This window comes from Malurus melanocephalus, unplaced genomic scaffold (assembly GCF_030028575.1).
Source record: "Malurus melanocephalus ecotype Western Australia unplaced genomic scaffold, MMel_1.1 scaffold_265, whole genome shotgun sequence".
NCBI classification, from domain to species: Eukaryota; Metazoa; Chordata; class Aves; order Passeriformes; family Maluridae; genus Malurus; species Malurus melanocephalus.
The window spans coordinates 293114-303724 of record NW_026623497.1 but is presented as its reverse complement, the minus strand read 5'-3'; positions in this window follow the sequence as shown (position 1 = coordinate 303724).

Here is a 10611-nt window from a genome sequence, read left to right as displayed (position 1 = left end):
TTTGCTGTTGTGTTTTTGGGGCACCATAAATCAAACCCAGTTACAGAGATCAGGGCTAGTAATTTTTGAAGGGAAATTGTCTCTGAAGTGTCCTTTTCAATTCATCAGAGTGTGAATCAGTAGATTATGGCTCTCCATCAGTTGAGAACAGAGGTCAGATAGTTTTGTCTCTTTTCCATGGTAGGGATTACATAGGTTCAGAGACTACAAAGGTTCAGGGTTTCTTTCCTTTTTTATTTCTAYGAAAAGATATATTCTTCCAGGTATGTTATTGCTGCTGCAGTGACAACAACTCTTTTGACTTTCAAGGAAATAAAGTAATTTTTAAAAAAGGGAGATCCGTTCAGTTACAATTTTTTATGGCCAAAGAGAAACAAATGCGGCCCACATCAGTAGTCATACAGTGAAAAAGGTTTTATCTCCTTCTTTTATTCCTGTCAAAAAGAGAGACCTTCTCCCTGGTGACAGCAAAATTTGGCCCCATAGAAGATATTTTGACTTTATATTTTGATATTTTGGACTTTAAAGTCATACAGGTATTCGGACATTCTGTTAATATATACAAGCCAAGGAAACCAGAAACACAGTATCTCCTGTAGCCACCAGGTTTTTCATTTTACTCCAGGAAACTGAAGGATAATGGATGGCCCTTTAAATCCAAAGTCAGGCCAAAGTCACAGGGACYCCAGTGAGGTCCCCAATGGCACAAGGAACTCAAATCACCCCAAGCCATCAGGCACTAATGAACTGCAATAAAGCTTAAGGAGTATCTCCTTGAATAATGTCTTCTCCAAGTACTAGTTAGGGATCATAACCTTGCTGGATAACTACCACATCAACTGTTTTTGTGGTTGAATGCTTCTTGACCTGAGAGCACATCAGAATAAAACTTAGTTAAGRGGATATATAACTATAACTTCCAAAGCTATACTCTTAAAACGGTATTTGCTGCAGATATGAGACATTCCTGTGACCTAGGARCTACCTTTAAACTTGATCAGGATTCAGCAACATGCACTTTGGCTGAAATTATAATTCATCAGTGCATGTAGATATCTGAGTCAACAGACTCCATCCTTCTCAAAGTCCAAAGACTTTGGAATTTATCTTCATTAGTCGTAAATGAAAGCTGGTGTTAAAGCCATCTCAGGAAAAGCTTCTTTGACATCCCTAAATGAGCTGATGTGATCCCTAATGAAAAATAATAACTGTTTAAGATAAAGGTTTGCACAGCTGAAAAAGAAAGTGCCCACTTTTGTTCTCAAACAGGCCTGAGGAAATACATGCTGATGGCCTGTGTAGCATGTATGGCACATTAGTTAACTRGTTTAAAATCAGTGCAAGTGCTTTKTGWAAAGTGATCATAAACCAAAGTTAACAACAAACCCCCTCAAACTTGTCAAAACACTTCTGTGTTATAAAGAGGTTTTCTTAATATATGCTTGTACATTTTCCACTTTATTTTGCAGCTTTTAGAATTCAAGTGCAAATTATGAGGGCTTTTTATTGTTAACTATTGAACAATTTCTTTACTAAGGTACTAAAAAAATAATATTTGAACTCTAGTATAATAGATATAAAAATATATTTTAAAAATCAGTGTTTCCACAAAACAGTAGGGCTGGGAGAATGGCTCCTAGSAATAATACTAATCTTTGTAGTGGAGCTTAACTTGTGTAATACTTAATCCTGGTAGTAATACACTAAATCCACTTAGACTCTATAATTTATTTTACCAATTTTCCCTTTTATCTATTTATTGAACTTCCTTAAYGCAAATTATCCATATGTCATACTGGGTGTGCTAGATTTATTCTGAATTTCCTTCAGCTTCGTTTTGTGATAGAAGTTTATGGAAATACAAAACAGGAGACCAGTATCTTATAAGACATGGATGTCCTAAGAAAAAGCACCCAGGAACAACAATTATAAATACTTGAAATCTGTAAGGGCGGTATCAAGATAAATTTCAAGTTCTTTTATTGGACTTATTTGTCTAAAACTTTATATATACATAAATACATAGAGATACATACATATATATATATATATATATATATATATATAAATAAATAAGACATTATTAATAATACATAATAATACATTAATCATATATATAATAAATACATATATACATATATACATATATATAAATATATATCACTGACAATTTAAAGGAAAAGTCCACACAGCTATATTTGGGAAGCAAATATTTCAGTTTATGCTTAGTTCCAGTCACCACAGTATTACTATTTATTGGTGTAGTAAATTCATAAAAAAGAAATGCCAGCTGCCTCATTACATCATACTGAAGTGTTCCAAGATCTGACACAGATGTTTTGGACCATAGAATTGAAGAAAAAAATGTGGGTGTRCCCATATTTATACAGCCTGGTGAGAGAATGCATTCCAGTAAGTTAAGGTTATTTTGGAAGAGTCTTGCAAATTTATTTTAATTGACATCTGATTTAAATAAAAATCTTTCTGATGAAGGAGAACTTTATTCAAGAGGTTCCAGAAAAACACAGCCCACACCTTTGCTATATTTTCTATACKCTTTCTATCTTTTTGCTGGCCACAAAGATGGTAAAGTTTACAATGTGAAAGGAACAGGGCTCTTTCATTTGAACTAATGGGTTTCTAATGAATTTTTTGAATGCTAATATGTCCACAATACATTTCCTACAGCTGAGACATAATGCTCTACTTCTAAAATGGGTCTGTGCAAATTAACTTTGAAGGGTGTCCGTGCTGGTCTTTCACCCAGTAATTCCATAATGCAAACCCCCACAGCAGCTGACTTCAGAGTTCACCCCGGTTGATTACTGCTGGTGGAAATTTGCCACAACGATTACATCACCTTCCAACAAACCACACGTGAATGGCAACAGTCAGCAAACAATTGCTTAAAACCCTCTAATATAATTTGTAATTTGGCATAATAGACTTTTCTTCCAGGGTTCATATTTCCATGACAAAGCCTGGAGAATTGGGGCAGTTCTGCAAACAAGCATAGACTCTGGACATCATCAGTGGGGGAGATGGCCTTGTCCCTCCTATCCTCAGTGCTCCAGGCTTGTACAATTTCTGGAGTGCCTGGAACCTGGGATTAAAACTGTGACAGTCATCATTTTGGAAAACTCATTAAAATGCTCCCATTTATTTCTTTTTAGCCCTGAGCAATGCCAATGCCCAGCTTATGTTTTCTCTAACAAGACAGCAAGGAGGRGAGGAAAATAAACCTCCAGTAATGATTTATGGAAACAATAACACTTACTTCAGTTTTAAAAACATCTGAAAACAAATGTCATGCCCTTGCCTCCTCTCCAGCTCTCTGTGATGTTTTCCATTCTCCTGTGTTACGAAGAGTAGCAAAGGCTGAGTCTCAGGAAAGATGTGTTGTGGTGAAATTATTTCTCCTTTAATCTAATATTCTCCAGCAACGTCACAAATCACTAGCTATGCAACATTTGAAAACTGCAAGATTATTGCAGATTCAGGCCTTGAAGCCCTTCTGTTTTCTTTGTTCATAAACAGAGATCCTTGACATATATCCAGGAGAAAGATTGGTTTAAATTCTCTCCCTCTTTCTCCTTCCCCTCCTCGCTGCTTTTAGCCAAGTGRTTTATTTGAAAAAATGTGTGACTTTTCTAATCTTCTGTTTATGGGCAAAAGGGTTTTCTTTTAGCAATAAAAGGACATAGGGCTAACAAGGAGGAATTGTGCAGTGTCTATTATAAGGAAATGTAAAATAAATGCAGTTTAATGTGGGCTGAAGACACTCAGAGGAATGTGAAGTCTTTATCTGCAGATGTGAGTTAATGTTTTGTTTAGACTGTGGCTGCCAGAGGACGATGAGAATAAACAGAATCTYCTACTTTCCATAAAAAGCAAAAATTTTGCTTTTTAGTATGGCTTCCAAATTAACTCAAAGGAAATGGATTTCTTGTTTACACCTTTAAAAAAAAAATAAAGGTTTGTCAGAACTTAGCAAGTGTCAGAACTATCGGGAATATAGAAGGGCAATAATGATATGGTGTTAATAAACTCAATAACTCCTGAATCACRGGAAAGGGTTATAAGCTACTTGCAGAAAGCATACATTAGCACAGATCCATAGAATGTGTTTTTCAGGAATGAAGTAACTTACACAAAAGGGAAAAGAGCAATGACTGTAAACACTGAAAGTTTATCATCAGTGCTGTCTGTAAGGCTGTTGAGTTTAGGCTGCTTGTAGCAATTATCTCAATTTGCTCTATCTTCCCTGAGTGCTCCTCTGTGTGATCTGGTTTCACAGCCCCCTGCCCAGAATCAGGGGCAGAGGAATCCATAGGTTCAGATGAATAATAATGACCATTGTCAGAGAGGCAAGAAAATTGAGTCCTTGCTCTGGCAGCCTGAGCTACAGGAGCTAATTGTGTCAATGGTAATGAGACCGAGCAGGCAGCAGATGCTCACGTGCCTTTACAATCCAAATCCCACCAACAAATTCCTCCCACAGAAACTTTGAGGGATGTCTTGGCACCCTGGAGATGGCGATAGACCCTGTCTCAGCCACATGCCACCTGCTAGAGCCATTGTTCTAAAAAGAAGGAGGGGAAAAAGTGCCTATTATGATAACAAAGTTGTTTGCTGTCTCTTGCAATGACTTTATGGCACTAGTTTTACCATACTCTAGCTATTGAAAGGGAAAAAAAAAAAAGAACATCTGATTCTTTAAAGAGAAACATTTTCATTGAGCACTGCTAACCACTTACTTGAGAAGCTGGATGTTAGGTATATGTTATATATTCTACTGAAAAACTATGTCTGCTTTTTCCCCATTACATCTCCCACTGTGTCTGCTTCCTACAGCAGGTTTAAATTTTCACAGGTTTTCCCATTACATTGGAGCAARGAGCATGTTTTCCTCTTTTATTTTCCCAGAAAAATCAAAAAGAAAAWAATGTGGAGTACTATATAAATAGTATAAATATTTATGGTAAAATAAAATAAGCAACACATTTTTTCCTTATCCACAAAGCAGGCTGGGTGGAGCATGAGTTTTTGAAGAGAGAAAGGCCATTTTGCGTCCCTTAAAGACAATCCTTTTCAATGCAAGCTTGMTAAATTCTGCAGTAGAGAGAAGTTTAGATAATTCTAGGAAATATTTGCCTACAGCTATTTCTGGAGAAATCTGATGAAATGTCCTTTCTTGCTACAAAACTTTGTCTAGTTTGTTGTCCTGTGGGGGTCACACTCTTCAAGACATTTTTAACTCTGAAGCTGTTCAGAATCCTTCTGGGGATTGGGTTGATTCCCYATCAGCATTGGCATCAAAATCAAAGAATCATTAAGGTTGGAAAGGGCCTCTAAGACCATCAGTCCAACCATCAACCTAAACCTGTCAGATCCACCAGGATCATCCACAAAGAGGGCAAAAGCATCTTAAAAACTCTGGAGTTACCTCTGGCTCCACCACACTGCTGAGCTCTGGCTCTGTTGAAGATGCCAGAGCATCTGAGCATTTCCTTCTCGAGAGGGCTCCACATCCTTGGAGCATGTAAGCCACAAGCAGCTGCTGCAAGTAGGTACATAAGGGGATCATTTGGTTTAGGCTGTCAGTGGAAGACTGAACATATGCTTTTTTTGGTCAAAAAATGCTTGAAACATCAATTACGCTCCTTTTTTAAACTCCCCGGGGTAATGGAGACTGTCATAGTTCCATTAAAAGTTTGAGCCAGTAATCTGACAGACTATGCACTGTTGCCCTGACTAAATTCACATCTGCACCAAACTTCAACTTTTATTTTACGAAGAAAAGGAGTATCTCAAATGCAGCTGCTCCTTTCTGCTTGCTATAAAGAGCGGCCCTGAAAGTACCATCACACTTGATAGTGTGTTACAGGGTACAAGAGCAACACATTTGTCAAAGCAGAGTAGCAGCAGTTTAAAACACAGAAAGCCTTTCAAATTTATTCATGTAAAGCATTTTAAATTGCAGTGCATGCAGCGTATTGCATTTGCTAACATCTGGAATAAATGCAGATGGTGGAAATCCAATTTCAATACAGCAGCTTGATTATCATTCCTTGGGCTGTGAGTGCTGGTGCTTTCCCTGTGGGGAAAAAAGAGATATGGGGTCTCTGCCTGCAGGAGTGACCACCCAAACCCACGGTGGCTGCACCACAGGCAACASGAGGTGAAAAACCACCTTTGCTCCTTGAGTTCCACTTTGCATGAACCAAAGGTTATGGCCACTGTCCTCCAAAACATTTGGCTCTCTGCATTATTTGTATTTCAGCTGTAGAGATGGTAAGAAAGAAAAAATAATGCCTTAGGAGATGGGTGGTTGTATCTGTTGTACGCAACAGGACCTGTAGCTGGGTTTGTGTGGCTTTGTGAGAAAGTGGAACAGGGTCACACAGCATTACCTTTGTTGGCTTAGGTGTGGTGGGAAAGAAATATGYTACAGTCTTGACTGGTGCCTCCCCAAAACGTATGCAATGCTCAAACCCTCTTTTTGCTGCTCTTAAAGGCAGCTTTGGGTAAACACCTATCAATTTGAGACATTTTACTTCATTCTTTACAAGGCAACAACTAAACAAAATGACAAATGTGTTAGAGTGATCGTACAATGGAATTTACATTGTATACTGCACCATCTTAACTAATTAAAAAAAAAAAAAAATTGAAAAGCATCCACTGATATATGGCAGGCATTTGTTTATAACAGAGACCTAGTAAATTGTAAGACTCATGCATRTTTCTCTTTTTCACTTAGTAAATCTTTGAGAGATAAAAGTTTTATTGGTGCAGAAAGAGACTGAATTCTAGGTATAGTACTTACCGTGCATGGAACATATATGGGTTTAACTCACGATTTATGTACACAATGCCACATTGCAAAAATGCCATGGAAATCTACTCATGTAGCAGAAAATCTGATCCCCTGCCCTTTGCTATGATGACTGATGATAATGTAAAATCTAATTTTAAACTCACTTTTCAAAAAACTTTCTCTCCCATCAGCAGGTTTATAGAATTTGGTGGTTTGATGTGTTTTAATGACCCATCAGATCTTTTTTTCAAGCAAGTTAACAAAGTGGAAATTATAGGTCAGAGCTCTGAACTAAATTTTTCTGTTTATTCCATCTTCTCACTCCTGGCCTTTTGTTCCAGGGCTTTGACTGGCTGTTTGTTGGGCCACTAAAATAATTTTTTCTGTCTTCTGGTTATCTCTGAGGTGACAGAGAAGCCTTTGAGACAGCTTCTGTTGGACATTGCACAGAAGGGGCAGTGCTCTGATGGAACAGATGCTGTTAAGCCAGGGTATTTTCAGCAAGAAGTATGGTAAGGAAGTGCTGTATACATCTATATAGTCAATATATAGGTTTTGTGGAGGTCAGAATTGGTAACATCACGTGGACTTTCTGCTTTTCTGATTTTTCTGCCAGGATTCCTGACCCCATTTTTGACTGTCTTTTTGTGTGAACTCGGTAATGGGTATCTGAGATACACTAATATTCCACAGATCAAAATATGTACTCTGCCACTCCACAGAATTGTATCATATTTATCTTTGATCAGCTTTTTGGGCTCAAGAGTGAGTATAAAATGGTAACAGTTCTTTGCCTGCAAGGATACTCCTTACTTGATCTGGACTCATGCTGCCTCAGAGGGAAATGTTAGTTTTACTTGGGAAACAAGCTTGTTGAAGAGAGATGGAGGAAAAAAGGGAAGAGAGAGGAAAGATGTAGCAGAGGGAGAAAGGCAAGAGTGAGAGACAAAGCTCTTCAGTTTTGTCATTCATTGTGATGGAAATGTTCTTTTAAAATACACTTTTGACTTAGGAAGRCTTGTCTTTCACATTCATTGCACAGGTGTCAAATCAAATTTTATCTTGCGATGTCTTGTGCATTGGAGCATAACTCATGTGACATTTTGTAACATAATGCAACATAAGGTAATAAATCATACTGAAAGTGAATAAAACCTCATTTCTGTGTATGTATCTTGAGGAGGGGAATGAACCGAATAGCACAGTGCTAATTCTGCTGTGTTTCTATCATTAAGAAAATATTTTTTCTCTGCTGTCCTTGCTGAGGGACTATTTATCAAAATATTTCTTCAAAGTAAAATTGTTTTTCACCTAATTTTTGCATAAATATTGTGCATCCAGGGGGTCATAAACTTTTAGAGGAAAATATAGGCTTGAGAGCTCAGTAATACTCCTCAGCGTAACAAGACAGACTTTAAAGTATATCGACCACAGAAATAAACTTCCTTTCAGCTAAGTGAAAAATAATTAATCTGTTGCGCAGCAGTGGTTTCTGAAGCAGTACTGTAAGCAAATGGAAATGCAATTTAAAGTCACTTTGTTTTGCTTCCTCASATACATCAGTGAAGAGTTGGAGTGCAACTTTTGGGAAGAACTTTTTGGTGAATAGGTCTGTCTTAGGTGGGAGTAACTGAGATTACTCTCCAGGAGGGCAGCAGCACTCCACTCACACGCCAAACAGCACTCACAATACCACCCTCACTAAGAAGCATCTGCTGCCTGCACGTGGGACTCTCCCTTTTCTTTGTGAGGGAAAGTCTGTCATGTCAAAGGTGGACTGGAGTTTAAGAGACTTTCAGACAAAACTCTTTCACTGGATGTTGGAGATACCAGCCTSGGGAATGCTGTGATTGCTCCTAAGCACCCTAGAGAAGCATCCTCTTCTAGAAGAGTCCATCTAAGCAAACAATCTCAAGATGGGTTMCTCCTCATTTGCAGSTTGTCAKATGAAAAAAWWWAAAAAAAAAGAAAATTGAGACTTTTTCCTTACTTTAGTTCAGAATTGAGGTAAGGACTATAGTGCCAATGACATTTTATCATTATAAGTGCAAATGGTCAGTTGCATGACAGYGTGGACTTAAGTGGCAAAATGACATATGACTGATAAAGTTGTAAAATTAACAAAAAATCAAAAAGGGGGGGAAAAAAAGACGTGCTATAATTCCTATCTGTAGGTATCCTGCTCTATATTAATATACAGAGTGGGCCTCTGAGAAAGACCAATATGATGAAGTGGAATTACTATTTGGAAAGTGGTAAAAATTACATAAAGCAAGTTCTGCATATCTAAGTRTACTAAACAGTTCCTTGGATGAATATGTTATCATTTAAAAGTATATGTAATAGTTTTTAATCAGTGGAATTATTTTTRCTATGAATTATTCATCTCCTGTACTCATCATGTAAGGAAAGGGGTGGTGACTTCTTTTATCAACAAAATACTTTTTATTGACACTAAGAATAGCATTTAATTGAACCTCTTTCCCCAATTATGGTCCAAAAAGAGTWTACACTTGTGCTTTGGAAAAATGTTTTAGGAAGATTTATCAGAGCTGCAAAAAAAGCTGTCCATGAACTAATGGCATTATACTGGCTTTGAATTCTCTCTACCAGAACTTAGAATGGTCACTAATTCCTTTTTATTTTGCTCTTTTGGTGTTTGCAAAGGGGTTCACTAAAGCCTGAATTGATATAATTATTGGCTTGGATTGTTAGAGATTTAGGCCAGATGGCTATGGGTTTCTAAAGTCCCAGTTGCTTGTGTTAGCTTTTCTAGTTTGCCTATAGGGTTTGGGGATCAGCAATTTGAAAGGGCTGCAAACTTGTAAAACAGTATTATTCATGGGGGCAGAATGTTCATCAGCGTGACCCAGTACTAAATACATTCATTATGGGCATTTCTATTCTGCACAATTTGCCACACGGTGCTAGTTTGTGGAAGRAAAAAAAAAAGAGACAATGGCTTATAAAATGCTTTTGAATGCTTAAAAAGAAGCAGAGTTCACACTGAGCCTCCTCTGCTTTCTTTTTCAGCAAAAACATTCTTACTGACATTGGCTGAGCTCTGCTGAGAATAAGCAAATTGGAAAAATAAGAGATTTACGCTTTATATTTTTGGATATGCTGTGGGGGGAACATAAGAGAGGGTCAAAAGCAATAAAAAAGTGATGGTATTGTTATGGACAACACTAATAAACAAATGGACAAAGTCAGCAGAAAAACAAAGAGAAACATAGCAAGCCTGTGGAAAAAATGATAAATGCATATGTAAAATGGAAGTAGAATCCACACAAATGCATGTATTTGAAATGAGAAGAATGCATCAGCTTCCATRTCCTGAATGCAGCCYGAARCTCMCACAYGGATCTGYAACATTTCCAGTGTGCACTAAATAYGTGCTTGACTCAGTCATAACATTATATTTTTGTGTGCAAATATGTGGGAGTGTAAATAGTTTTCTGCAATATCGGAGAGGGGAGGATTTTGTCACTTTCTAAACAATCTGTCTTGTGGCTTCTTKTCCTTTAAAATACTTGGCATGTAGAAGGTGTGCTTAACTCAGCCTGTTACGGTGGAGCACGAAGTGCTGTTTCAAATAGGATGAAAAAGATCATCTGAAGTAGCGCTGGAACAGCAAATAAAAAACCTCAGAGACAATCGAGCACAGGAACACACAGAGGAACGGGCTCAGGCAGAGGCAGCTGCKCTGAGGGCAGAGATGCTGCGAGAGGCAGCCGGGGAAGGACCGSAGAGTGCCAAATGTTCCTGACTTGGGAAGAAGCAGGACAGGT